Source organism: Pongo abelii, chromosome 12, assembly GCF_028885655.2.
Source record: "Pongo abelii isolate AG06213 chromosome 12, NHGRI_mPonAbe1-v2.0_pri, whole genome shotgun sequence".
NCBI lineage: Eukaryota > Metazoa > Chordata > Mammalia > Primates > Hominidae > Pongo > Pongo abelii.
This window is the reverse complement of record NC_071997.2, coordinates 69,192,556-69,214,353: the sequence shown is the minus strand read 5'-3', so window position 1 is coordinate 69,214,353 and position 21,798 is coordinate 69,192,556. Positions and strand designations below refer to the sequence as shown.

Sequence of the window (21,798 nt, the reverse complement as noted above, 5' to 3'; positions counted from 1 at the left end):
TCTATTGAGAAATCTGCTGATAATCTAATCTTAGTTGGCTCACTTGTACGTGATGAGTTGTTTCTCTCTGGCTGGTTTCAAGATTCTTCCTTTGACTCATAACAATTTGATTATAATGTGCCTTGGTATGGGTCTCTTCAGGTTTATCATAGTTGGAGTTCATTGAGTTCTTGAGTTTGTAGGTCCATTTCTTTTATCAGCCTTGAGAAGTCTGTAGCCACTGTTTGTTCAAATAAGCTCTTTGTCTCTTTCTCTTTCTTTCCTCCTTTTGAGACTCCCATACTACATATATTATTCTGCTCAGGTTCTGTTAATTTATCTTCATTTTTTTTCTTTTTTCTCCTCAGTCTCAATAATTCCAAATGTGCTAACTTCAAGAACACTGATTCTTCTGCTTGCTTAAGTCTGTCATTGAACCCCTCTAGTGAGTTATTTAGTTCACTTGTATTTTGCAGGTCCACAGTTTATTTTTGTTTTTTTTTTCAAGAGACAGGGTCTTGCTATGTTGCCCAGACTAGTCTTGAACTCCCGAGCTCAAGCAATCCTCCCTCCTCAGCCTCCCAAAGTGCTAGGATTAGAGGCTTGAGCCATCATGCCTGGCTTTATAATTTTTTGAAAATAGTTTCTCTTTGTTGATATTCTTATTTTGTTCATGCATTGTCTTCCTGATTTCTGTGCAGTTCTGTGTTCTCTTGTAGGTCTTGATCATCTTTATGAGAGTTATTATAAATTCTTTTTTAGGAACCTTATAGATCTGCATTTCTTTAAGGCAAATTTCTGGAGCTTAATTTTGTTCCTTTGGTCAGGCCATGGTCCCATTATGCCTTGAGGTCTTTTGTTGGGATTTGAGCATTTGAAGAAACAGCCACCTTTCTCAATCTTTATGAACTACTTTTACTTGGGGGAAAACTGTGACCAGTCAGGCTGGCTAGAGGTTCTGAGACCTCTCAGATTTTTCCTGGGGATGCTTTTTCTTTGGGGTTTATCTGGGTGCTTCTGTCTTCCTTTCCTGTGTCTTCACGGGAGCTGTTTCTGTTGTAGTCTTCTGCCCTTAATCTCTTGCTCCCCCTAGAGCCTGCCTGCAGAACCGCAGAGTCTCTCCTGTCTAACATGCTAAGGCATTAACCTCTGTTTTCAGTGGCCTCTAATCTTGTATCCAAACTATGCAAACTGTCATTCTCATCAGTTCACTGGGCAAAGTAATGCAGCCCACAAACAAGTTAGCATGCTGGATTGAAGTTTCACTCTATTTCTTCTGTTCCAAGGGAGGGGTCAGGCAAGCAAAATGCAATGAACTCTCTTACCCTCTCAGGCACCATCCATTCTCTTGTTTTTGCACTTGCCTGAGTCCTGTAGTCCATTAACTAATTTCTAGATTTATCACAAAGCTATTTTTATGTATATGTTACAGATGATTTGTCTCCACAGAAAAATGAGGGCCTGGAGCTTCCTAATCTGCCATCTTGCTAATGTCACTTATGTATATTATTTCCACAGTGTGTATGTAGATCTACATAGATATATATATTTGAAAACTGCAGCAGGTAAGGACTAAATGCTTTTTCCTTGACAGACAAAACATTATATTTATTGTCACCTTGAGTCCTTTTCCCAATCCTTACTGTTATTGAATTTCTTTTTATATTCCATTAGAAAATACATACAGCATATGGACTGTCTCCTCCCAAAACTTTCTGTAATGCATTCTGCTTGGATATGCTAGTACTATTTTAAGGATGAAAAGTGTAGTAGGTCCTTCTATTAACATACTTATTTTCCAGAATATCACTACGTGGATCAATTGTACTCTTTGCTATTCATTAAGATAAAATGAAAACGTATCTCTACCAGTAAATGGAGTTCTTAGATGGTTGCATTTTCAAATGTGAAAATTAGGTTTGATTGTTCATTCTTAAAAGCAAACATTTATTGAAGGTCTATTCTGTGCAGATATCTTTACTGATTGGGGGATATAAAGATGAAGCTGACATAATCCCATCCTTAATGAGTTTACAGTGTGACAGCAGGGTGGGGAGAGGGGGCAGAAAAAAATAAACAAATAGTGACAACATAGAAGTAGAGAAGAGGCCAGGTGCTATGGCTCATGCCCGTAATCCCAGCAGTTTGGGAGGCTGAGGCGGGCGGATTGCTTGAGCCAAGCAGTTCAAGACCAGCTTGGGCAACATGGCAAAACCCCATCTCTTAAAAAAAAAAAAAAAAAAAGAAATACAAAAACTAGCCAAGCATGGTGGCACACACACATACTCCCAGCTACTTGGGAGGCTGAATGGGAGGAGCACCTGACCTGGGGAGGTTGAGGCTGCAGTGAGCCGTGATCATGCCACTGCACTCCAGCCTGGGTGACAGTGTGAGACCTTGTCTCAAAAAAAAAAAAAAAAAAAATGTAGAGGAGAAAAGTTTTTAGAAGATGCTAAAGGACATATTTTGGGTCCTTTATATTTGTAAATATGTTTAAATTGTGTTTTCCTCAATATAAAATGAAAGTAAGATCCATAGTGGCAGCAATTTAATATGGTTCTAACTTTGAGAAAGGACAACAAGAGTTAGAAAAAAAATTTATATTAACTATTTTAAATCTGATAGTCTTAGATTATAGCTATAATATGTGATTATATTTTTGAAATATAATATTGAGTGTACTCAATTCCAGGAAAGGTTCTAGATGTGACTAGTACTTTGGTACCACTTACTAAACAAAGCTTAATGTCTTAAACTAATAAACTACAAAGAAGCAGAATTTTGGTGGGGGTGGGGTACAGGATGGGATAGGGAGTGATTATAGCCTGAGTGACCTATTACTTTATAATCACCTTTGTGTTCAGTTTGTGGAAAAGTTAAGTGTTTGGTCTGAAAGATCCTGAATTGGGTAAATTTGAATTATTGCTAGGAAGCATGAATTACCTAGAATTTTGCTTTGTCTTCCTAGAACACAGATTTTAGACTGGGAGTCCATGTGCCAAATTCAGTTCAAAGATGTTTGATCTACAGTATTTAACAACTATTTTGAATTATTTACCAACACTTAAAAATTGGGACATTTAGGGCCAGGTGTGGTGGCTCACGCCTGTTAATCCCAGCACTTTGGGAGGCTGAGGCAGGCGTATCACAAGGTCAGGAGATCGAGACCATCCTGGCTAACACGGTGAAACCCTGTCTCTACTAAAAAATACAAAAAATTAGCCAGGCCTGATGGCGGGCCCCTGCCCTGTAGTCCCAGCTACTCGGGAGGCTGAGGCAGGAGAATGGCGTGAACCCGGGAGGCAGAGCTTGCAGTGAGCTGAGATTGTGCCACTGCACTCCAGCCTGGGCCAACAGAGCCAGACTCCATCTCAAAAGAAAAAATTGGGACATTTAGGTGAGCTTTCATTCTGTTTTGTGCAATGGAAGCTACCCTAATTCATAAAAAAATGGAGAGATTTAGCATAAAAATCCAGTGTTCAGGCTTTTTGAAAAGTCAGATTTTGCAATATTTGGCCTCCATTTCCTAAAAGCCATAGTCTCCTTAATCAGAATGGCTACTGCCCACTTCAGTGGGGCAGGCACACTCCACTTCATCCCAGTCCCCATTAAACTCTATTATTTCTATGACATCAAGGCTGAATATCTGTTCTACTTATCAGGCTTATACTTCTAAAGGCATCAAACTATAGATCACATGGGCCAAATGCAGCCCTACATCTGTTTTTTTATGGCCCACAATCTAAGAATGGTTTTTATATTTTCAAATGGTTGAAAAAATACAAGAAAGATATATTTTTAGATGTGAAAATTATATGAAATTCAAATTTCAGTGTCCAAATAAAGTTTTACTGGAGCGTAGCCATGCTTGTTTGTTTACATATTGTCTAAGGCTGCTTTTGTACTATAGTGTTGGAGTTGAGTAGTTGAGATAGAGGCCATATGACTTGAGAAGCCTAAACTATTTACTATCTGGCCCTTAAAAAAATTTGCTGAGCCTTGATGCAGAACAAAAGGAAAAGCTCTCCTTACCCCCCTTTAAATTTTTTCCTTTTCTTGTCTCTTTCACTGTTTTTTTGCTATCCTATCTTAACACGTTCCTTTAGATCCAGGCTAGAATTACCTTATCAAATTCCATTTCACAGCAAGAATGAAAACAGTGAAAAACTCAGGAGACCAGGGTTCTGATCTCTGTGTTTAACTATCTGTGATCTTAGACAAGTCATTTAATCTCTCTGAGCTTCTATTTCCTCATTTGTTCAACAAAAGTGCTAAATTAGATCATCTCTAAAATATTTCTTACTTTCAATTCCATGAAGTAGACAAAAAAGAAAGAAGAGATAAGCTGGGTGAATAAAAATGTAAAGGACAAAGACTAAAGAATGATTGGGAGACTCCTGGTTGCTAGGTAGGTAGGATAGAATAATAATTGCCACCTTTATTCAGTTAGCCCATTTACATATATTATCTCTAATTCTCATAATGACCCTTTAAGGTAGGTATCATTACCCCATTTGCAGATACAGAAACTGAGGGTCAAAGAGGTTAATTGGCTTGCTCTAAATCAATATCTATTAAGTGGCAAAAGAATCAAGGTTCATACCTGAAATGTCTGGCACAAAGCCAGTGCTCTTCCATTTCAACAAACTGCTGAAGTCAAAAGAAGAGAAGTGAGCTAAGAGAACTTATTGCTGTTACACATTTGTCTTCTGAAATAAATGGCACTGTTTCTCTGGTGATCTTATACATTATTCTTTAAACCTATCTATTCTTTTGTTGGCTTTGTGCCTTCAAAGAAGATATCCTTTCCAGTCTAAAATCTCCAAAGGATTTTCAAGGTAAAACACTTTTCAAGATGTTCAATCACATGGAAGAATGAAAATCTTTTATAATATTGTTTGTTAAACTGACAGCTCTACTTAACAGAAACCATTAAAATATTTACAAAGTAGCAGCTGCTCTTGTAAAAAAATACAGCTTTCTGGAGGCATAAAAATAAACAAGTTGATAAGTACAAGATAAGCCATTTGGTGACTTCTTTATGTACATTGCACAATATATGGAAAATTCTGATATTTACACAGCAATTATACTACAAAGCCTTTTAAGTTAAAAGGACACTGACTGAGTAAGAACTGAACTGTTTACAAGAATTTTCCATACTGATCTTGGAAACAATTTAGGGAACCCCCAAACATAATCCTTTAATAAGCTTTATGTTTTAGGTGTTTTTTTTTTTTTTTCCAAAAAAGCTTTATTCTTAGAAGATAGTTACATATGAATGAATCTCTATTGAACTCAGTTGCATTTTATATTCTACTAGAATTACAGCCAAATTTCTTATGTAAATAATTAGAAGTTGTGGGAAATAGATCAAGAGAGCAAACCAATATATGTTAACAAAAATGTTTAAAAGTAACTGAACATTTGCATTTTATGCCTTTATCTGTTCATATGACATTATTTATTTATTTAGAAACAAGGCCTTGCTCTGTTTTCCAGGCTGGAGTGAAGTGGCATGATCATAGCTCACTGCAACCTCTAACTGCTAGGCTTAAGCAATCCTCCCTAGCTCAGCCTCCTGGGTAGTTGGAAGTACGAGCACGAACCACCATGCCTGGCTAATTTTTAAATTACTTTTGTAGATATGGGGTCTAACTATGTTGCCTCGGCTAGTAATTTGATATTTTATATATAAGCTAAGTGATTTTTTTAAAAAAAGTAAACATTAAAAATTTGCATTGTTGGGTAAAATTAATTTTATCAAAATAGAGCAGTCATATGTAACTTTTACAACCCAAGGTTATTCACAAGGAAAAAAATTTATATATATGTGAAGGTGGCTTTTTGCAAAATTTTGAGTTAATGGAAGAATGATACTGGTCATGATCCTGTGATAACATGAGCTTGCTGATTTATTTAATGACTTCTACTTACTGGTAAGACCATTAGATTGAAAAGAAAGAAAACCTTCTGGTAGTGATTTCTAAATCTGTGATATACTAATAGCTTGAGAAAACCACATACTTTCATTTTTAAATATCCCTATAAATTATGGAATTATTACAAACCTTTAAAAATGTTTTGATATTATTTTTTCTACCTTCAAGTTCACTTAGTTCACACTTTGTTGTCCTTCCAAATATAGTATTTTCCATGCTGCTCTTAAAGAAAATAATATTTTTCCATTTTTTAGAACTAGAAAAAGGCAAGAGACTAAGAGGATGATGGAGGAAGTGTTAGGATGTTCAGTAAGTGTCAGCAGCTTATCAAAAGAAAGAAAGAAAAAAAATAATGTTACCTTCACCCAAAAGGCTGATAACAGGCAACTTATCTTTTAGGGTAAATGTTATGAAGTCCCATACTGTTGGTCTTAGTTATTGCAAAGTGTTGATGTGATCTCTATGGAAGTTATGCCTTCCTGTGTAAGAAATACCCGCATATATATTGTTGACAGTTCTTTTCATTAGAAAAATAAGTAAGCAAAACAGGAAAAATATGCAATTAATGATAATGTGTTATATTTCTGTACAAAAGTTTGTCTTTAACATTGAGTTTTCCCTTCTCATCTTAGAAATCTTTGATATGAGTTGATGTGCCTATATGGAAATAAGTAGTCATTCTTTGGAGAGATGTAAAGGTATTGAGATTAAAGTATTTTCTAAAAATTTCATTTTCAATTATCATTACTATGTGTTGGTTGATACATTGAGTTTCAGTGTCTATATATTATCAAAGCATATCACAGGAAAAAGCAGATATTTGAACCAGTTTATTCCAGCATAACTTGATAGGAAAAGAAATTTTCTTAAACAAGATCAGATTTCAGTTTTCATTGCTTGTTGCAAGTAGAAAATATAATCAATATCAGGAATCACAAAATCTGTTTATTGTATTTCAGTAGTAATCAGATGGTTTTCTACAACTCAAATGTACTGGTAGAATACTAGTTATTACTGTTTTATTTTTATATATTTTCTCAAAAATGTATGGTAATTTTATAGTTAAATATAGGGCTAGGAAATATATAAACAACTGACTAGTCTTGATTAAATGACTTTAACAATCTACATTTCAAAAATTTTTTCTTTTAGAGTTAATATTTAACTTATTTTGCACTTATTCTTTAAATTTTTATTGACTCAAAACCAAGATGACATTTTTATAATTGGTAGAGGAGTCAAAGGCCGATGAGCCTTTTCATTCAGTGTTTCATAGATGCACATTTACAAACTGTTCAAATAAACTGTACTGAGTCAGGCAACAATAATTACTGATAATTATGAGAGTTATTCTACACTCTGCCATGAGATCTTAAGCAGGTCACGTAATCTCTCAGATTGTTGGAAGTGGCATTTAGAAGTGGGCATCTTACATATTATTGGTAAATTAATACAGTTTACCCGTGACAACATGGGTGTGAACTGCATGGGTCCACTTATACATGGATTTTTTTTTTTAAATTTTTTTAAGACAGGGTTGCATTCTGGCATCCAGGCTGGAGTGCAGTGATCACAGATCACTGCAGCCTCAAACTCCTGGGCTTAAGTGATCCTCCTGCCTCAGCCTCCCAAAGGATTATAGGCGTGAGCCACCATGCCAGGACAGACATAGATTTTTTCAACAAATATATAAAAAAAAAAGTTTTTGGAGGTTTGTGACAATTTGAAAAAACTCACAGATGAACCACATAGGCTAAAAATATGCAAAAAAATTAAGAAAAAGGTATTTCATGAATTCAAAAAAACATGTAGATATTAGTCTAAGATAAATAAATACAAATCTATTATAAAAAGTTAAAATTTATCAAAATGTGTACACACACTTATAGACCATACATGAAACCATTCAATCAAAAGAAATGTTAACAAATATAAACATTGAATATTAAGTCATAATAGCATAAAATTAACTGTAGTACACATAATGTACTACTGTAATAATTGTATAGCCACCTCCTGTTGCTAATGTGGTGGATTTGAGGTTTTTGAGTATCTGCTTAAAATGCTGCATGATGCTAATCATCTATCCACGAGCAGTTTGTCTCTTAAGTAAATTGTGTATCATAGTAAAAAGTGATCTTTTGTGGTTCTTGTATATTTTTCATTATATTTAGTGCAATACCAGAAACCTTGAATAACACTATCAGTTCCCTATGAAGTGCCACTAGTGATGCTGGAATTTCTGCCAAGAAGTAGAGAAAAGTCCTGACGTTACAAGACAATGTTGAATAATGTTGAATTGCTTGATATGTACAATAGACTGGGGATCTGCAGCTGTAGTTGTTCACCATTTCAAGATAAATGAATCCAGCATAAGGACCATTCTAAAAAAGGAAAAGGAAATTCATGAAGCTGTCACTGAAGCTATGCTAGCAGGTGCTAAAATCTTGCACTTTTTGCAAAATACCCTTTTATCTTGTTTTGAAAACACAGCTTTCATGTGGGTTACAGGATTCCTATGAGAAAGACATATCTATAGACTATAACGATTTGAGAAAATGTGAAGTCATTATATGACAACTTAAAGCAAAAGGAAGATGAAGGATCTAAAGCTGGAGAATTTAATGCCAGCAAAGGATGGTCTGATAATTTTAGACAGGTGTTTGGCTTTAAAAATATCAAGATAACAGGAGAAGCAGCTTCTGCTGACCAAGAAGCAGCAGACAAGTTCTCAGGCACCATTAAGAAAATCATTGAGGAGAAAGGATATCTACCTGAGGTGTTTAATGTAGAGAAAAGTGCTTGATTCTTGGGGGAAAAAAATGCCACAAAGGACATTTATTAGTAAGGAAGACATGAGTGCCTCTGACTATAAGTAGTCAGACCATGAGGAAGAAGACATAGAAGAACCAGTGCCAGAAAACAAATTGACAATCTGGCAGAAGGGTTCTGACTGTTCAAGACTGCTTTTGACTGCTTCTGACACAGACCCTTCTATGAAACAGGCACTGAAACTAAAGCAAACAATGGAAGAAGGATTGGTACAATATAGAAATATTTTTAGAGAAGTGAAAAAGAAATAAACAAATTATGATGTATTTCCATAAAGTTACACCAAGTATGCCTACCTCTCTTGCCTCTCCTTCAACCTCCTTCACGTATCCTGCCTCTGCCACCCCAAGACAGCAATACCCACCCCTCCTCTTCCTCCTTCTCAGCCTACTCAACACAAAGACAACACGGATGAAGACCTTTATGATAATTCACTTCCATTTAATGGTAAATATATTTTCCCTTCCTTATGATTTTTGTAATAAAATTTTCTTTTTTCTAGCTTACTTTATTGTAAGAAGATAGTATATAATATAACATATAAAACATATGTTAATTGATTGTTTATGCTATTGGTAATGCTTCCAATCAACAGTTGGCTACTAGTAGTTGAGTTTTGGTAAAGTCAAAAGTTATACATGGATTTTCTACTTTATGGGGGTGCCCCCAAACCTCCACCTTGTTCAAGGGTTAGTTGTATTTTTAAAAGGGCAATTTGGCAGTATTAATAAAAATAAAAATAAAAATATTCATACTCTTTGGCCTAGAAAGCCTACCTATTGAAGTATATCCTGTAAAAAACATCAATAGAATGAGCATGAAGATATGTATGAGGGTACTTATGTAAGCTTGTGATTAAACATACATTATTTATTATGGAAATTTCAACATATCTGAAACTAGCCATTATTTAGCTCTCACTTATAAGTAAGAACATGCAATATTTGTCTTTCTGTGTTTGACTTGTTTCACTTAATATAATGGCCTCCAGTTCTATCCATGTTGCTGCAAGACCTCCTTTTCTACCACATCTTACCTAGCCAAAGAAAGTTCTCTGGCTCATTTAATTAGATTGGGCCCACCTGGATAATACAGAATAATTTCTCTGTAATCTTAGTTAAATCTGCAAAGTCCCTTTTGCCATGTAACGTAGCATATTCACAGGTTCTAGGGATTAGAATGTGAACATCTCTCGGGGGAGATATTTTGTCTACTACTCATTTTTAGGAAGGGTTCTCCCATTTACAGGTTATACCAGATTTCACCCTTGTTTTCTTCTAGCACTTATATGGTTTCATTTGTTTACATTTAAATCCCTCATCCTTCTGGAATTTATTATGGGGTGAGGAGTGAATCCAATTTTATCATTAAAAAATCTAATACACTTACAGAAATTCCATTTATTAAAAAGCTGAAGTTCATCTTTTCTCCACTGATCTGAACTGCTTTTATCATACACTAAATTTCCATACAGATTTTCTGCTCATTTCCATTGGGATACCAATATACTCTGTAATTTTAATTAAAGAGTTTTTACAGTATGTTTAAATGTCTGTGGGGCTAGGTTCTTTTTACTATTCTTTTGCAGGATATTCCCAGATTTTTTTTTATTGGCTTTCCAAATAAATTTTACAATTAACTTGTGGACGCCAGGGAAAAATAGTCTGATGGCATTTTTATATGCATAATGTTAAATTTGTAAGTTAACTTTGGGAGGGGTGATCCCCTGTGTTGGAGGAAGAGCCTAGTGGGAGGTGATTGGATCATGGAGGCAGATTTCCCCCTTGCTGTTCTAGTAATAGTGAGTGAGTTATCAGGAGATCAGATTGTTTGAAAGTGTGTGGCACCTTCACCTTCACTCTCTTCCTCCTGTTCGCCCTTCACCTTCTGCCATGACTGTAAGTTTCCTGAGGCCTCTTATCTTTGTAAATTACCCAGTCTCAGATAGTTCTTTATAGCAATGTGAGAAAGGACTAATACAGAAAAGTGGTACTGGGAGAGGGGCATTGCTATAAAGATACCTGAAAATGTGGAAGCAACTTTGGAACTGGGTAGTGGGCAGAAGTTGGAACAGTTTGGAGGGCTCAGAAGAAGACAGGAAGATGAGGGAAAGTTTGGAGCTTCTTAGAGACTGGTTAAATTGTTGAAGTCCAGGCTAAGGTGGTCTCAGATGGAGATGAGAAACTTATTGGGAACTGGAGAAAAGTCACTCTTGCTATGCTTTAGCAGACACTGACAGCATTGTGCCCCTGCTCTGGGGATCTGTGGAAATTTCAACTTGAGAGTCATGATTTAGGGTATATGGCAGAAGGATTTCTAAGCAGCAAAGCATTCAAGGTTTGGCCCGGTTGCTTCTAACAATATGTGGTCATATGAGTGAGTAGAGATGATCTGAAACTGGAATTTATATTTAAAGGGAAAGCAGAGTGTAAAAGTTTGGATAATTTGCAGCCTGACCATGTGGTAGAAAAGAAAAATCCACTTTCTGGGGAGGAATTCAAGCTGGCTGCAGAAATTTGCATAAGAGGAGCTGAATGTTAGTAAAGACAATAAGGAAAATGCCTCCAAGGCATTTCAGAGACCTTTGCAGCAGCCCCTCCTATCACAAGCCTGGAGGCCTAGGAGGGAAGAATAGTTTTGTGGGCAAGGCCCAGGGCCCTGCTGCTCTGTGCAGCCTCCAGACAAGGCACCCTTCATTGTGACTGCTTCAACTCCAGCCATGGCTAAAATGAGCAAAGGTATAGCTTGGGCCATTGCTTCAGAGGGTACAAGCCCTAAGCCTTGGTGGCTTCCATGTGGTGTTAAGCCTGCAGGTGCACAGTGTAAGAGTTGAGGCTTGGGAACGTCAGCCTAGATTTCAGAGGATGTATGGAAACGCCTGGATGTCCAGGCAGAAGTCTGCTGCAGGGGCAGGACCCTCATGGAGAAGTTCTACTACAGCAGTGCAGATGGGAACTGTGGGGTTGGAGGCCCCCCCCGCCACCCACAGAGTCCCCAATGTGGCACTGCCTAGTGGAGCTGTGAGAAGTGGGCCACCATCCCCCAGACCCCAGAATGGTAGATACACCAACAACTTGTACTGTGCACCTGGAAAAACCACAGGCACTCAACAGCAGCTCATGAAAGCAGTCATGGGAGCTGAGCCCTGCAGAGCCAAAGGGGCAGAGCTGTCCAAGGCCTTGGGAGCCCACTGCTTACATCAGCATGTGCTCGATGTGAGACATGGAGTCAAGGGAGATTATTTTGGAGCTTTAAGACCTAATGACTGCTCTGGAGGGTTTCAAACTTGCATGGGGCCTGTAGTCCCTTTGTTTTGGCTGATTTATCCCTTTTGGAATGGATGTATTTATCCAATGCCTGTACCCCCATTGTATCTTGGAAGTAACTAGTTTTTGATTTTACAGGTTCATAGGTGGAAGGGACTTGTCTTTTTTAAGATGAGAAAAGGGAAAACTCATGCATTGTTGGTGGGAATGTAATTTAGTACATCCACTATGGAGAACAGGTTGGAGGTTCCTCAAAAAACTAAAAATAGAGCTACCATATGATTCAACAATCCCACTGCTGGGTATCTACTCAAAAGAAGGTACATTAGCCTATCAAAGAGATATCTGCACTCCCATGTTTGTTGCAATGTTGTTCACAGGAGCCAAGACTTGGAAGCAACCTAACTGTCCATTAGCAGATGAATGGATAAAGAAAATGTGGTATATATACACAATGGCATACTATTCAGCCACAAAAAAGAATGAGGTCCTTTTATCTGCAACAACATGGATGGAACTGGATGAAATAAGCCAGGCACAGAAAGACAAACTTATCATGTTCTCACTTATTTATGAGAGCTAAAAATTAGAATGATGGAACTCAGAGAGAGCAGAACCCAGAGGAACCCAGAGGCTGGGAAGGGTAGTGGGGAAGAGTGAGGATGTTTATTAGGTACAACAAAATGGAAAGAATGAATAAGACCTAGTATTTGCTAGCACAACAGGGTATCTATGGTAAAAAATAATTGTACATTTAAGAATAACTAAAGGAGTATAATTGGATTGTATGTAAGATAGACAGTAGAAGGATGGTTACCAGAGCTGAGAAGGGTAATGGGGAGGTGAGGATGAGTTAAGACTTTGGGGGACTGTTAGGAAGGCATGATTGTGTTTTGAAATGTGAGAAGGACATGAGATATGGGAGGGGCCAGGGGCTAAATGATATGGTTTGGGTCTGTGTCGTCACCCAAATCTACCAAATCTAATGTCAAATTGTATTTCCCAATGTTGGAGGAGGAGCCTGGTGGGAGGTAATTGGATCATGGGGGAGGATTTCCCCCTTGCTGTTCTCATAATAGAGAGTGAGTTCTCATGAGATCTGGATGTTTAAAAGTGTGTGGCACCTTCACCTTCACTCTCTTCCTCCTGCTCCAGACATGTAGGACATGCCTGCTTCCTCTTTGCCTTCCACCATGATTGTAAGTTTCCTGAGGCCTCCCCAGCCGTGCTTCCTGTACAGCCTGCAGAACTGTGAGTCAATTAAACCTATTTTCTTTATAAATTACCCAGTCTCAGGAGGTAGTGCCTTTTAGCAATGTGAGAATGGACTAATACAAAAATCATACTTGCAAACTGGAATAAACCCCACTTGGTCACGATATAGTATTTTTAAAATGTGCTTTGGATTCCACATGCTAATACTTTACACTGATACTCATTGAGTGAGAATGATCTGCAGTACAATAGGTTTTAAGGTTTTAGATCAATGTTGTACTTTATAACATCAATTTTGACAATTTCCTCTTTTTTAATGTTCTAGTAAAGTTTAAGAACCATTGGGTAATCTGATTTTTACAGGTCTGGTAGAATTTCGTCACTAAACTTTTTGAGCCAGGACTGTTATTGTGGGGGGAGCACTTTAAGTTTCTTATTCTCTTCTAAGGTAATTTGTCATTTAAGACTTAATGTTAGTCTGGTAAACTGTAATTTTCTTAGAAATTATCCATCCAATGTGACTCTTCAAATTTATTTGCATAGAGTTGTATGAAGTATTCTCTTATAATACTTAAAATTTTCTGTTTGGTAATTATTCATCATTTCTATTTTGTATATTTGTGCCTTTTCCCTTTCTCCAACAGCTGATTATTTTTGTGACTCATTTTTCAAGTGGCCAAATTTGGGATTTGTTAGTTCTGTTGTTTTTCTACTTTCTAGATTTAATTTCTATAAATTCTAGCATTAATTTCTGCTTTTTAAATTCAGTCCTTCCTTCTGCCTTTTTTTTTTTTTTTGAGGACTGCTCTATTTCACAGCTTTTAAGGTTTTCTAATTTTCTTAAAATTTCATTTTTATTGATATAAACATTAAGTACTATATATTTTACCCTAATATCTCAATCATTTTTTATATATATAGGATTTTCTTTAGCTTTATTTTCAAGAAATTCTGCAGTTTAAGAATTATTCAATAGTTATGTTTTTAAGATGCCAAATAGCAGGCCTTTTGATTGTATTTTGTTAATCATTTCTCATTTTATTGCTTTCAGATCAGGGTGTATTTTTCTCTATTGTTTCTGTTCTTTGAAATTGACTTATGATTGAAGTTTCATTTGTTGCCTAAGATATGGCCAACTTTTCCTGAATGTTCCCATCAGCACTTAAAAAAAGGCATATCCTCCATTATCAGAATTCAGAGTTTACTACAGATCTAAAAGATCTACCTCATTATGTTGTTTAGATTTTCTATTTCCTCCTTAATTTTTTGTCCACTTGATTTTTCTTAAATTGAGAGAGGTATGTTAAAGTTTCCTTTTATAGTGCAGTTCTTTCTATCTCTACTTGCAGCCCTGTAACTTCTGCTTAACGAAAGCTGTTGCTGTGTTATTAGGAGATTCCATAAAGCATTACATCTTCATTGTGAATTGTAGTATTTAGCATTATGAAAGCCCTCCTTCTGTCTCTGTTTGATCTGAATTATATACCTTTCTCAGATACCAAGACTGGGTGTCACATTTCATTTGTCTGCATCTTTGTTTATCCTTTATTTTCAACCGTTATAAATCAATCTCTCATTCTTCCTCTTCCTCCTTCCTTCCCTTGTCTGTGTATCTATCTATCTTATATTCAGCCTAGTTTTAGATTTTGCTCTGTTACTAATCTGAACTTTTTATAAGTGAGTTCAGCCCATTTACATTCATTGATAAGATCTTTATATCTGGCCTCAAATTTGTCATATTGTTTCATTGTACACACATATAGAGTGTGTGTTGTCTGCCTTATTTGGGGTGTATGCGTGTGTGTGTATAAACTTTTGATACTTAGTAAAGTTTGTATTTATTCCAATAGTTGCATTCATATCGATAGCTTTATATAATACCCTTGGCACCTGTCTTTTTTATTAATTTTTAAAAACAATTTTTGTGGTTACATAGTAGGTATAGATCTTTACAGAGTATATGAGATGTTCTGAAACAGGCATGCAATGTATAATAATCACATTGTGGAAATGGGGTATCCATCACCTTAGGCATTTATCCTTTCTGTTACAAACAATCCAATTATACTCTTTTAGTCATTTTAAAGTGTACAATTAAATTATTATTGACTAAATTCACCCTATTGTGCTGTCAAATACTATGTCTTATTCATTATTTCTAACTGTCTTTTTTTGGTATGTATTAACCATCTCCACCTCCCCACTAATGCTTCCCAGATCTGGTAACCATCCTTCTACTCTCTATTTTACAAACAATCCAATTATGCTCTTTTAGTTATTTTAAAATGTACAACTATTTTTTACCATAGACACTGTGTTGTGCTAGCAAATACTAGGTCTTATTCATTCTATTTTGTTGTACCCAATAACCATCCTCACTTCCCCACTACCTCCCCCATTACCTTTCCCAGCCTCTGGTAACCATCCTTCTACGCTATCTGAGTTCAATTATTTTAATTTTTAGCTCTTATAAATAAGTGAGAACATGAGAAGTTTGTCTTTCATCCTTGTACTCTCTCTGAGTTCCATCATTTTTAATTTTTAGCTCTTATAAATGAGAACATGAGAAGTATGTCTTTCTGTGCCTGGCTTATTTCATCCAGTTCCATCCGTGTTGTTGCAGATAACAGGATCTCATTCTTTTTTATGGCCGAATAGTATGCCATTGTGCATATATACATTTTCTTTATCCATTCATCTGCTGATGGACACTTAGGTTGCTTCCAAGTCTTGGCTACTGTGAACAACATTGCAACAAACATGGGAGTGCAGATATCTCTTTGATAGACTAATGTACCTTCTTTTGAGTAGATATCCAGCAGTGGGATTGTTGAATCATATGGTAGCTCTATTTTTAGTTTTTTGAGGAAACTCCAACCTGTTCTGCACAGTGGTTGTACTAAATTACATTCCCGCCAACAGTGTATGAATTTTCCCTTTTCTCCACATCCTTACCAGCTTTTCTTATTACCTGTCTTTTGGATAATAGCCATTTTAATTGGGGTGAGATGATATCCCATTGCAGTTTTTGATTTGCATTTCTCTGATGATCAGTGATGTTGAGCACATTTTTATATGCCTGTTTGTCATTTGTATTTATTTATTTTTTTTTTTGAGACGGTGTCGCACTCTGGTCACCCAGGCTGGAGTGCAATGGTGCAGTCTCGGCTCACTGCAACCTCTACCTCCCAGGTTCAAGAGATTCTCTTGCTTCAGCCTCCCGAGTAGCTGGGATTACAGGCACCTGCCACCATGCCTGGCTAATTTTTGTATTTTTAGTTGAGTCAGGGTTTCACCATGTTGGCCAGGCTGGTCTCAAACTCCTGAACTCAGGTGATCTGCCTGCCTCAGCCTCCCAAAGTGTTGGGATGACAGGCATGAGCCACTGTGCCTGGACTGTACTTTTGAGAAATGTCTATTTAAATCTTTAGCTCATTTTAAAATAGGATTATTACATGTTTTTTTCATACAGAGTTGTTTAAATTCCTTATATATTCTGGTTATTAATCCCTTGTGAGATGGGTAGTTTGCGGTATTTTCTCCCATTCTGTGGCTTGTCTCTTCACTTTGTGGATTGTTTCCTCTGCTGGGTAGAAGCTTTTAAACTTGATATGATCCCATTTGTCCATTTTTGCTTTAGTCACCTGTGCTTGTGGGGTATTACTTAAGAAGTTTCTACCCAGACCAATGCCCTGGAGCATTTCCCCAATATTTTCTTGTATTAGTTTGAGGTTGTAGATTTAAGTCTTTAGTCATTTTATTTTGATTTTTGCATATGGCAAGAGATACAGGTTTAGTTTCATTCTTCTACATATGGATATCCAGTTTTCCCAGTACCATTTATTGAAGAGACTATCTTTCCCCCAGTGTATGCTTTTGTCACCTTTGTTGAAAATGAGTTCACTGGAGGTGCATGGATTTGTTTCTGGTTAGCTATTTTGTTCCATTGGTCTGCATGTCTATTTTTATGCCAGTACCATGTTGTTTTGGTTACTATAGCTCTGTAGTATAATTTTAAGTAAGGTAATATGATTCTTTTTGCTTAGGATTGCTTTGGCTACTCTGCGTCTTTTGTGGTTCCATGTAAATTTTAGGATGTTTTTTCTATTTCTGTGAAGAATGTCAGTGGTATTTTGATATGGATTGCATTGAATATGTAGATTGTTTTGGTAGTATGGACATTTTATCAATATTGATTCTTCCAATCCATGAACATGGAATATCTTTCTACTTTTTGGTGTTCTCTTCAATTTCTTTCATCAGTGTTTTATAGTTTTCATTATACAGATCTTTCACTTCTTTGGGTAAGTTAATTCCTAGGTATTTTATTTTATTTGTGGCTATTGTAAATGGGATTACTTTTTAAATTTCTTCTTCACATTGTTCATTGTTGGGATATAGAAATGCTACTGATTTTTGTAGGTTGATTTTGTAACCTGCAGCTTCACTGAATTTATCAGTTCTCACAGTTCTTTTGTGTGGATTCTTTAAATTTTTTTAAGTATAAGCATCTGCAAACAAGGACAGTTTGACTTCTTCCTTTCCAATATGGATGCCCTTTATTTCTTTCTCTTGTCCAATTGCTCTTGCTAAGACCTCCAGTACTATGTTGAGTAACAGTGGTGAAAGCAGGCATCCTTGTTGTGTCCCTATTCTTAGAGGAAAGGCTTTTGGTTTTTTCTCATTCGGTATGTTACCAGCTGTGGGTCTGTCATATATGGCTTTTATTAAGCTGAGGTATATTCCTTCTACACCATTTTTGATGGTTTTTATCCTGAAGTGATGTTGAATTTTATCAAATGCTTTTTTTTAGCATCAAATGAAAATGATCATATGGCTTTTGTCTTTCATTCTGTTGATATGATGTATCACATTCATTGATTTGCATATTTTGAACCATCCTTTCCTCCCAGGAATAAATTTCACTAGGTCATGATGAAAGCACTTTTTAACATATTGTTCAATTTGGTTTGCTAGTATTTTGTTGAGGATTTTTCCATCAATATTCATCAGAGATATTTCACCAGTTGTTTTCTTTTTTTCCTGTCATTTTTAGAGGAGTACTGTCTGTTGGTTCTCTACTATGAGCATTACTAGAATTAGTAGCCAATTTCCCCCTTTATCCTTCTTCTCTCCCAATGTCAGATATGAAGTAATACACTTCTTGTTTCTAGCCAGCATCTGTAAGGCAGTCCTTTATTGATTTTATTTTTTTCCATTTCTTTGAGACACAGTCTCACTCTGTCATGCAGGCTGGAGTGCAGTGGCTCATGGCTCACTGCAGCCTTGACCTCCTGGACTCAAGCAATTTTCCCACATCAGCCTCCTGAGAAGCTGGGAGTACAGGAGTGTGCCACCATGCCTGGCTAATTTTTGTACTTTTTAAAGAGATGGAGTTTTGCCATGTTGCCCAGGCTGGGCTCAATTGATCCTCCTGTCTCAGCATCCCACTTATTGTATTTTTATTTTACTCTTCTTATTCTCCCTATATTTTTATTTGTTTTGGGTTGTGTCATTATCTTGCTTTAACCATCATTTAGTTGTTTTTTTTTTTAAATTTTAAAATTTTTATTTTATTATTATACTTTAAGTTTTAGGGTACATGTGCACAATGTGCAGGTTAGTTACATATGTATACATGTGCCATGCTGGTGTGCTGCACCCATTAACTCGTCATTTAGCATTAGGTATATCTCCTAAAGCTATCCCTCCCCCCTCCCCCTACCCCACAACAGTCCCCAGAGTGTGATGTTCCCCTTCCTGTGTCTGTGTGTTCTCATTGTTCGATTCCCACCTATGAGTGAGAATATGCGGTGTCTGGTTTTTTGTTCTTGCGATAGTTTACTGAGAATGATGATTTCCAATTTCATCCATGTCCCTACAAAGGACATGAACTCATCATTTTTTATGGCTGCATAGTATTCCATGGTGTATATGTGCCACATTTTCTTAATCCAGTCTATCATTGTTGGACATTTGGGTTGGTTCCAAGTCTTTGCTATTGTGAATAGTGCCACAATAAACATACGTGTGCATGTGTCTTTATAGCAGCATGATTTATAGTCCTTTGGGTATATACCCAGTAATGGGATGGCTGGGTCAAATGGTATTTCTAGTTCTAGATCCCTGAGGAATCGCCACACTGACTTCCACAAGGGTTGAACTAGTTTACAGTCCCACCAACAGTGTAAAAGTGTTCCTATTTCTCCACATCCTCTCCAGCACCTGTTGTTTCCTGACTTTTTAATGATTGCCGTTCTAACTGGTGTGAGATGGTATCTCATTGTGGTTTTGATTTGCATTTCTCTGATGGCCAGTGATGGTGAGCACTTTTTCATGTGTTTTTTGGCTGCATAAATGTCTTCTTTTGAGAAGTGTCTGTTCATGTCCTTCGCCCTCTTTTTGATGGGGTTGTTTGTTTTTTTCTTGTAAATTTGTTGGAGTTCATTGTAGATTCTGGATATTAGCCCTTTGTCAGATGAGTAGGTTGTGAAAATTTTCTCCCATTTTGTAGGTGGCCTGTTCACTCTGATGGTAGTTTCTTTTGCTGTGCAGAAGCTCTTTAGTTTAATTAGATCCCATTTGTCAATTTTGGCTTTTGTTGCCATTGCTTTTGGTGTTTTAGACATGAAGTCCTTGCCCATGCCTATGTCCTGAATGGTAATGCCTAGGTTTTCTTCTAGGGAATTTATGGTTTTAGGTCTAACGTTTAAGTCTCCAAGATGGCTGAATAGGAACAACTCCGGTCTACAGCTCCCAGCGTGAGTGATGCAGAAGACAGGTGATTTCTGCATTTCCATCTGAGGTACCGGGTTCATCTCACTAGGGAGTGCCAGACAGTGGGTGCAGGACAGTGGGTGCAGCGCACCGTGCGCGAGCTGAAGCAGGGCAAGGCATTGCTTCACTTGGGAAGCGCAAGGGGTCAGGGAGTTCCCTTTCCTAGTCAAAGAAAGGGGTGACACACGGCACCTGGAAAATCGGGTCACTCCCACCCCAATACTGCGCTTTTCCGACGGGCTTAAAAAACAGCGCACCAGGAGATTATATCCTGCACCTGGCACGGAGGGTCCTATGCCCACGGAGTCTCGCTGATTGCTAGCACAGCAGTCTGAGATCAAACTGCAAGGTGGCAGCGAGGCTGGGGGAGGGGTGCCCGCCATTGCCCAGGCTTGCTTAGGTAAACAAAGCAGCCGGGAATCTCGAACTGGGTGGAGCCCACCACAGCTCAAGGAGGCCTGCCTGCCTCTGTAGGCTCCACCTCTGGGGGCAGGGCACAGACAAACAAAAAGACAGCAGTAATCTCTGCAGACTTAAATGTCCCTGTCTGACAGCTTTGAAGAGAGCAGTGGTTCTCCCAGCATGCAGCTGGAGATCTGAGAATGGGCAGACTGCCTCCTCAAGTGGGTCCCTGACCCCTGACCCCTGAGCAGCCTAACTGGGAGACACCCCCCAGTAGGGGCAGACTGACACCTCACACGGCCGGGTACTCCTCTGAGACAAAACTTCCAGAGGAACCATCAGACAGCAGCATTCGCGGTTCACGAAAATCCGCTGTTCTGCAGCCACCGCTGCTGGTACCCAGGCAAACAGGGTCTGGAGTGGACCTCTAGCAAACTCCAACAGACCTGCAGCTGAGGGTCCTGTCTGTTAGAAGGAAAACTAACAAACAGAAAGGACATCCACACCAAAAACCCATCTGTACATCACCATCATCAAAGACCAAAAGTAGATAAAACCACAAAGATGGGGAAAAAACAGAGCAGAAAAACTGGAAACTCTAAAAAGCAGAGCACCTCTCCTCCTCCAAAGGAACGCAGCTCCTCACCAGCAACGGAACAAAGTTGGACGAAGAATTTTCAACGTAGTTTTACTTTTAATTTACTTACAAGCTAATAGTTTTTCATTTATTGTGGTAAAAAACACATAAGAAAAGTTACTATCTTAATCATTTTTAAGTGAATACTTCAGTAGTGTTGACTATACTCACATTGATGGGCCACAAATTGCTTGAACTTTTTAATCATGCAAAACTGAAACCCATTAAAAACCAATTCTCCTCCTCCCTTTTCTCCAGCTCTTGACAACCACCTCTTTGTTTCTATGAGTTATGACCACTTAAAAACTACTTCATGTGAGTGGAATCATATAGTATTTACCCTTTTGTGACTGGCTTCATCAGTTAGTTAAATGTAGATGTATTTATTATGCTTATCACTAGTCCTTACATACATGTCTCAAGTCATGTTGGCTGTTTGAATCTCATTATCCAATAGATTTCCTGGTAGTGGCTCATGGAAATAATAGTGATATGGTTTGGCTCTGTGTCCTCACCCAAATCTCATGTCAAACTCATGACAGTGAGTTCTCACAAGATTTGGTTGTTTCTGTAGCACCTCCTCTTTCACTGTCTTTCTCCTTCTCCACCTGTGAAGAAGGTGCTTGCTTCCCCTTCACCCTACCATCCTGATTGTAAGTTTCCTGAGGCCTCCCCAGCCATGCCTCCTGTACAGCCTACGGAACTACGAGTCAGTTCAACCTCTTTTCTTAATAAATTACCCAGTCTC

The 21,798-nt window shown here is 37.6% G+C and overlaps 1 protein-coding gene and 1 long non-coding RNA gene across 21 annotated transcripts in view; one reads left to right on the top strand and one right to left on the bottom strand.

Moving 5' to 3' along the window:
• Positions 1-21,798, bottom strand: part of WDPCP (WD repeat containing planar cell polarity effector) — a 720,444-nt gene that overhangs the window by 64,374 nt on the left and 634,272 nt on the right. The window lies entirely within an intron of this gene.
• On the top strand, positions 6,552-20,331 carry LOC129057533 (uncharacterized). Its single transcript, XR_008522115.2, has 4 exons — positions 6,552-6,619; positions 8,096-9,200; positions 13,175-13,270; positions 19,918-20,331. It is a non-coding gene; the product is annotated as an uncharacterized LOC129057533 (long non-coding RNA).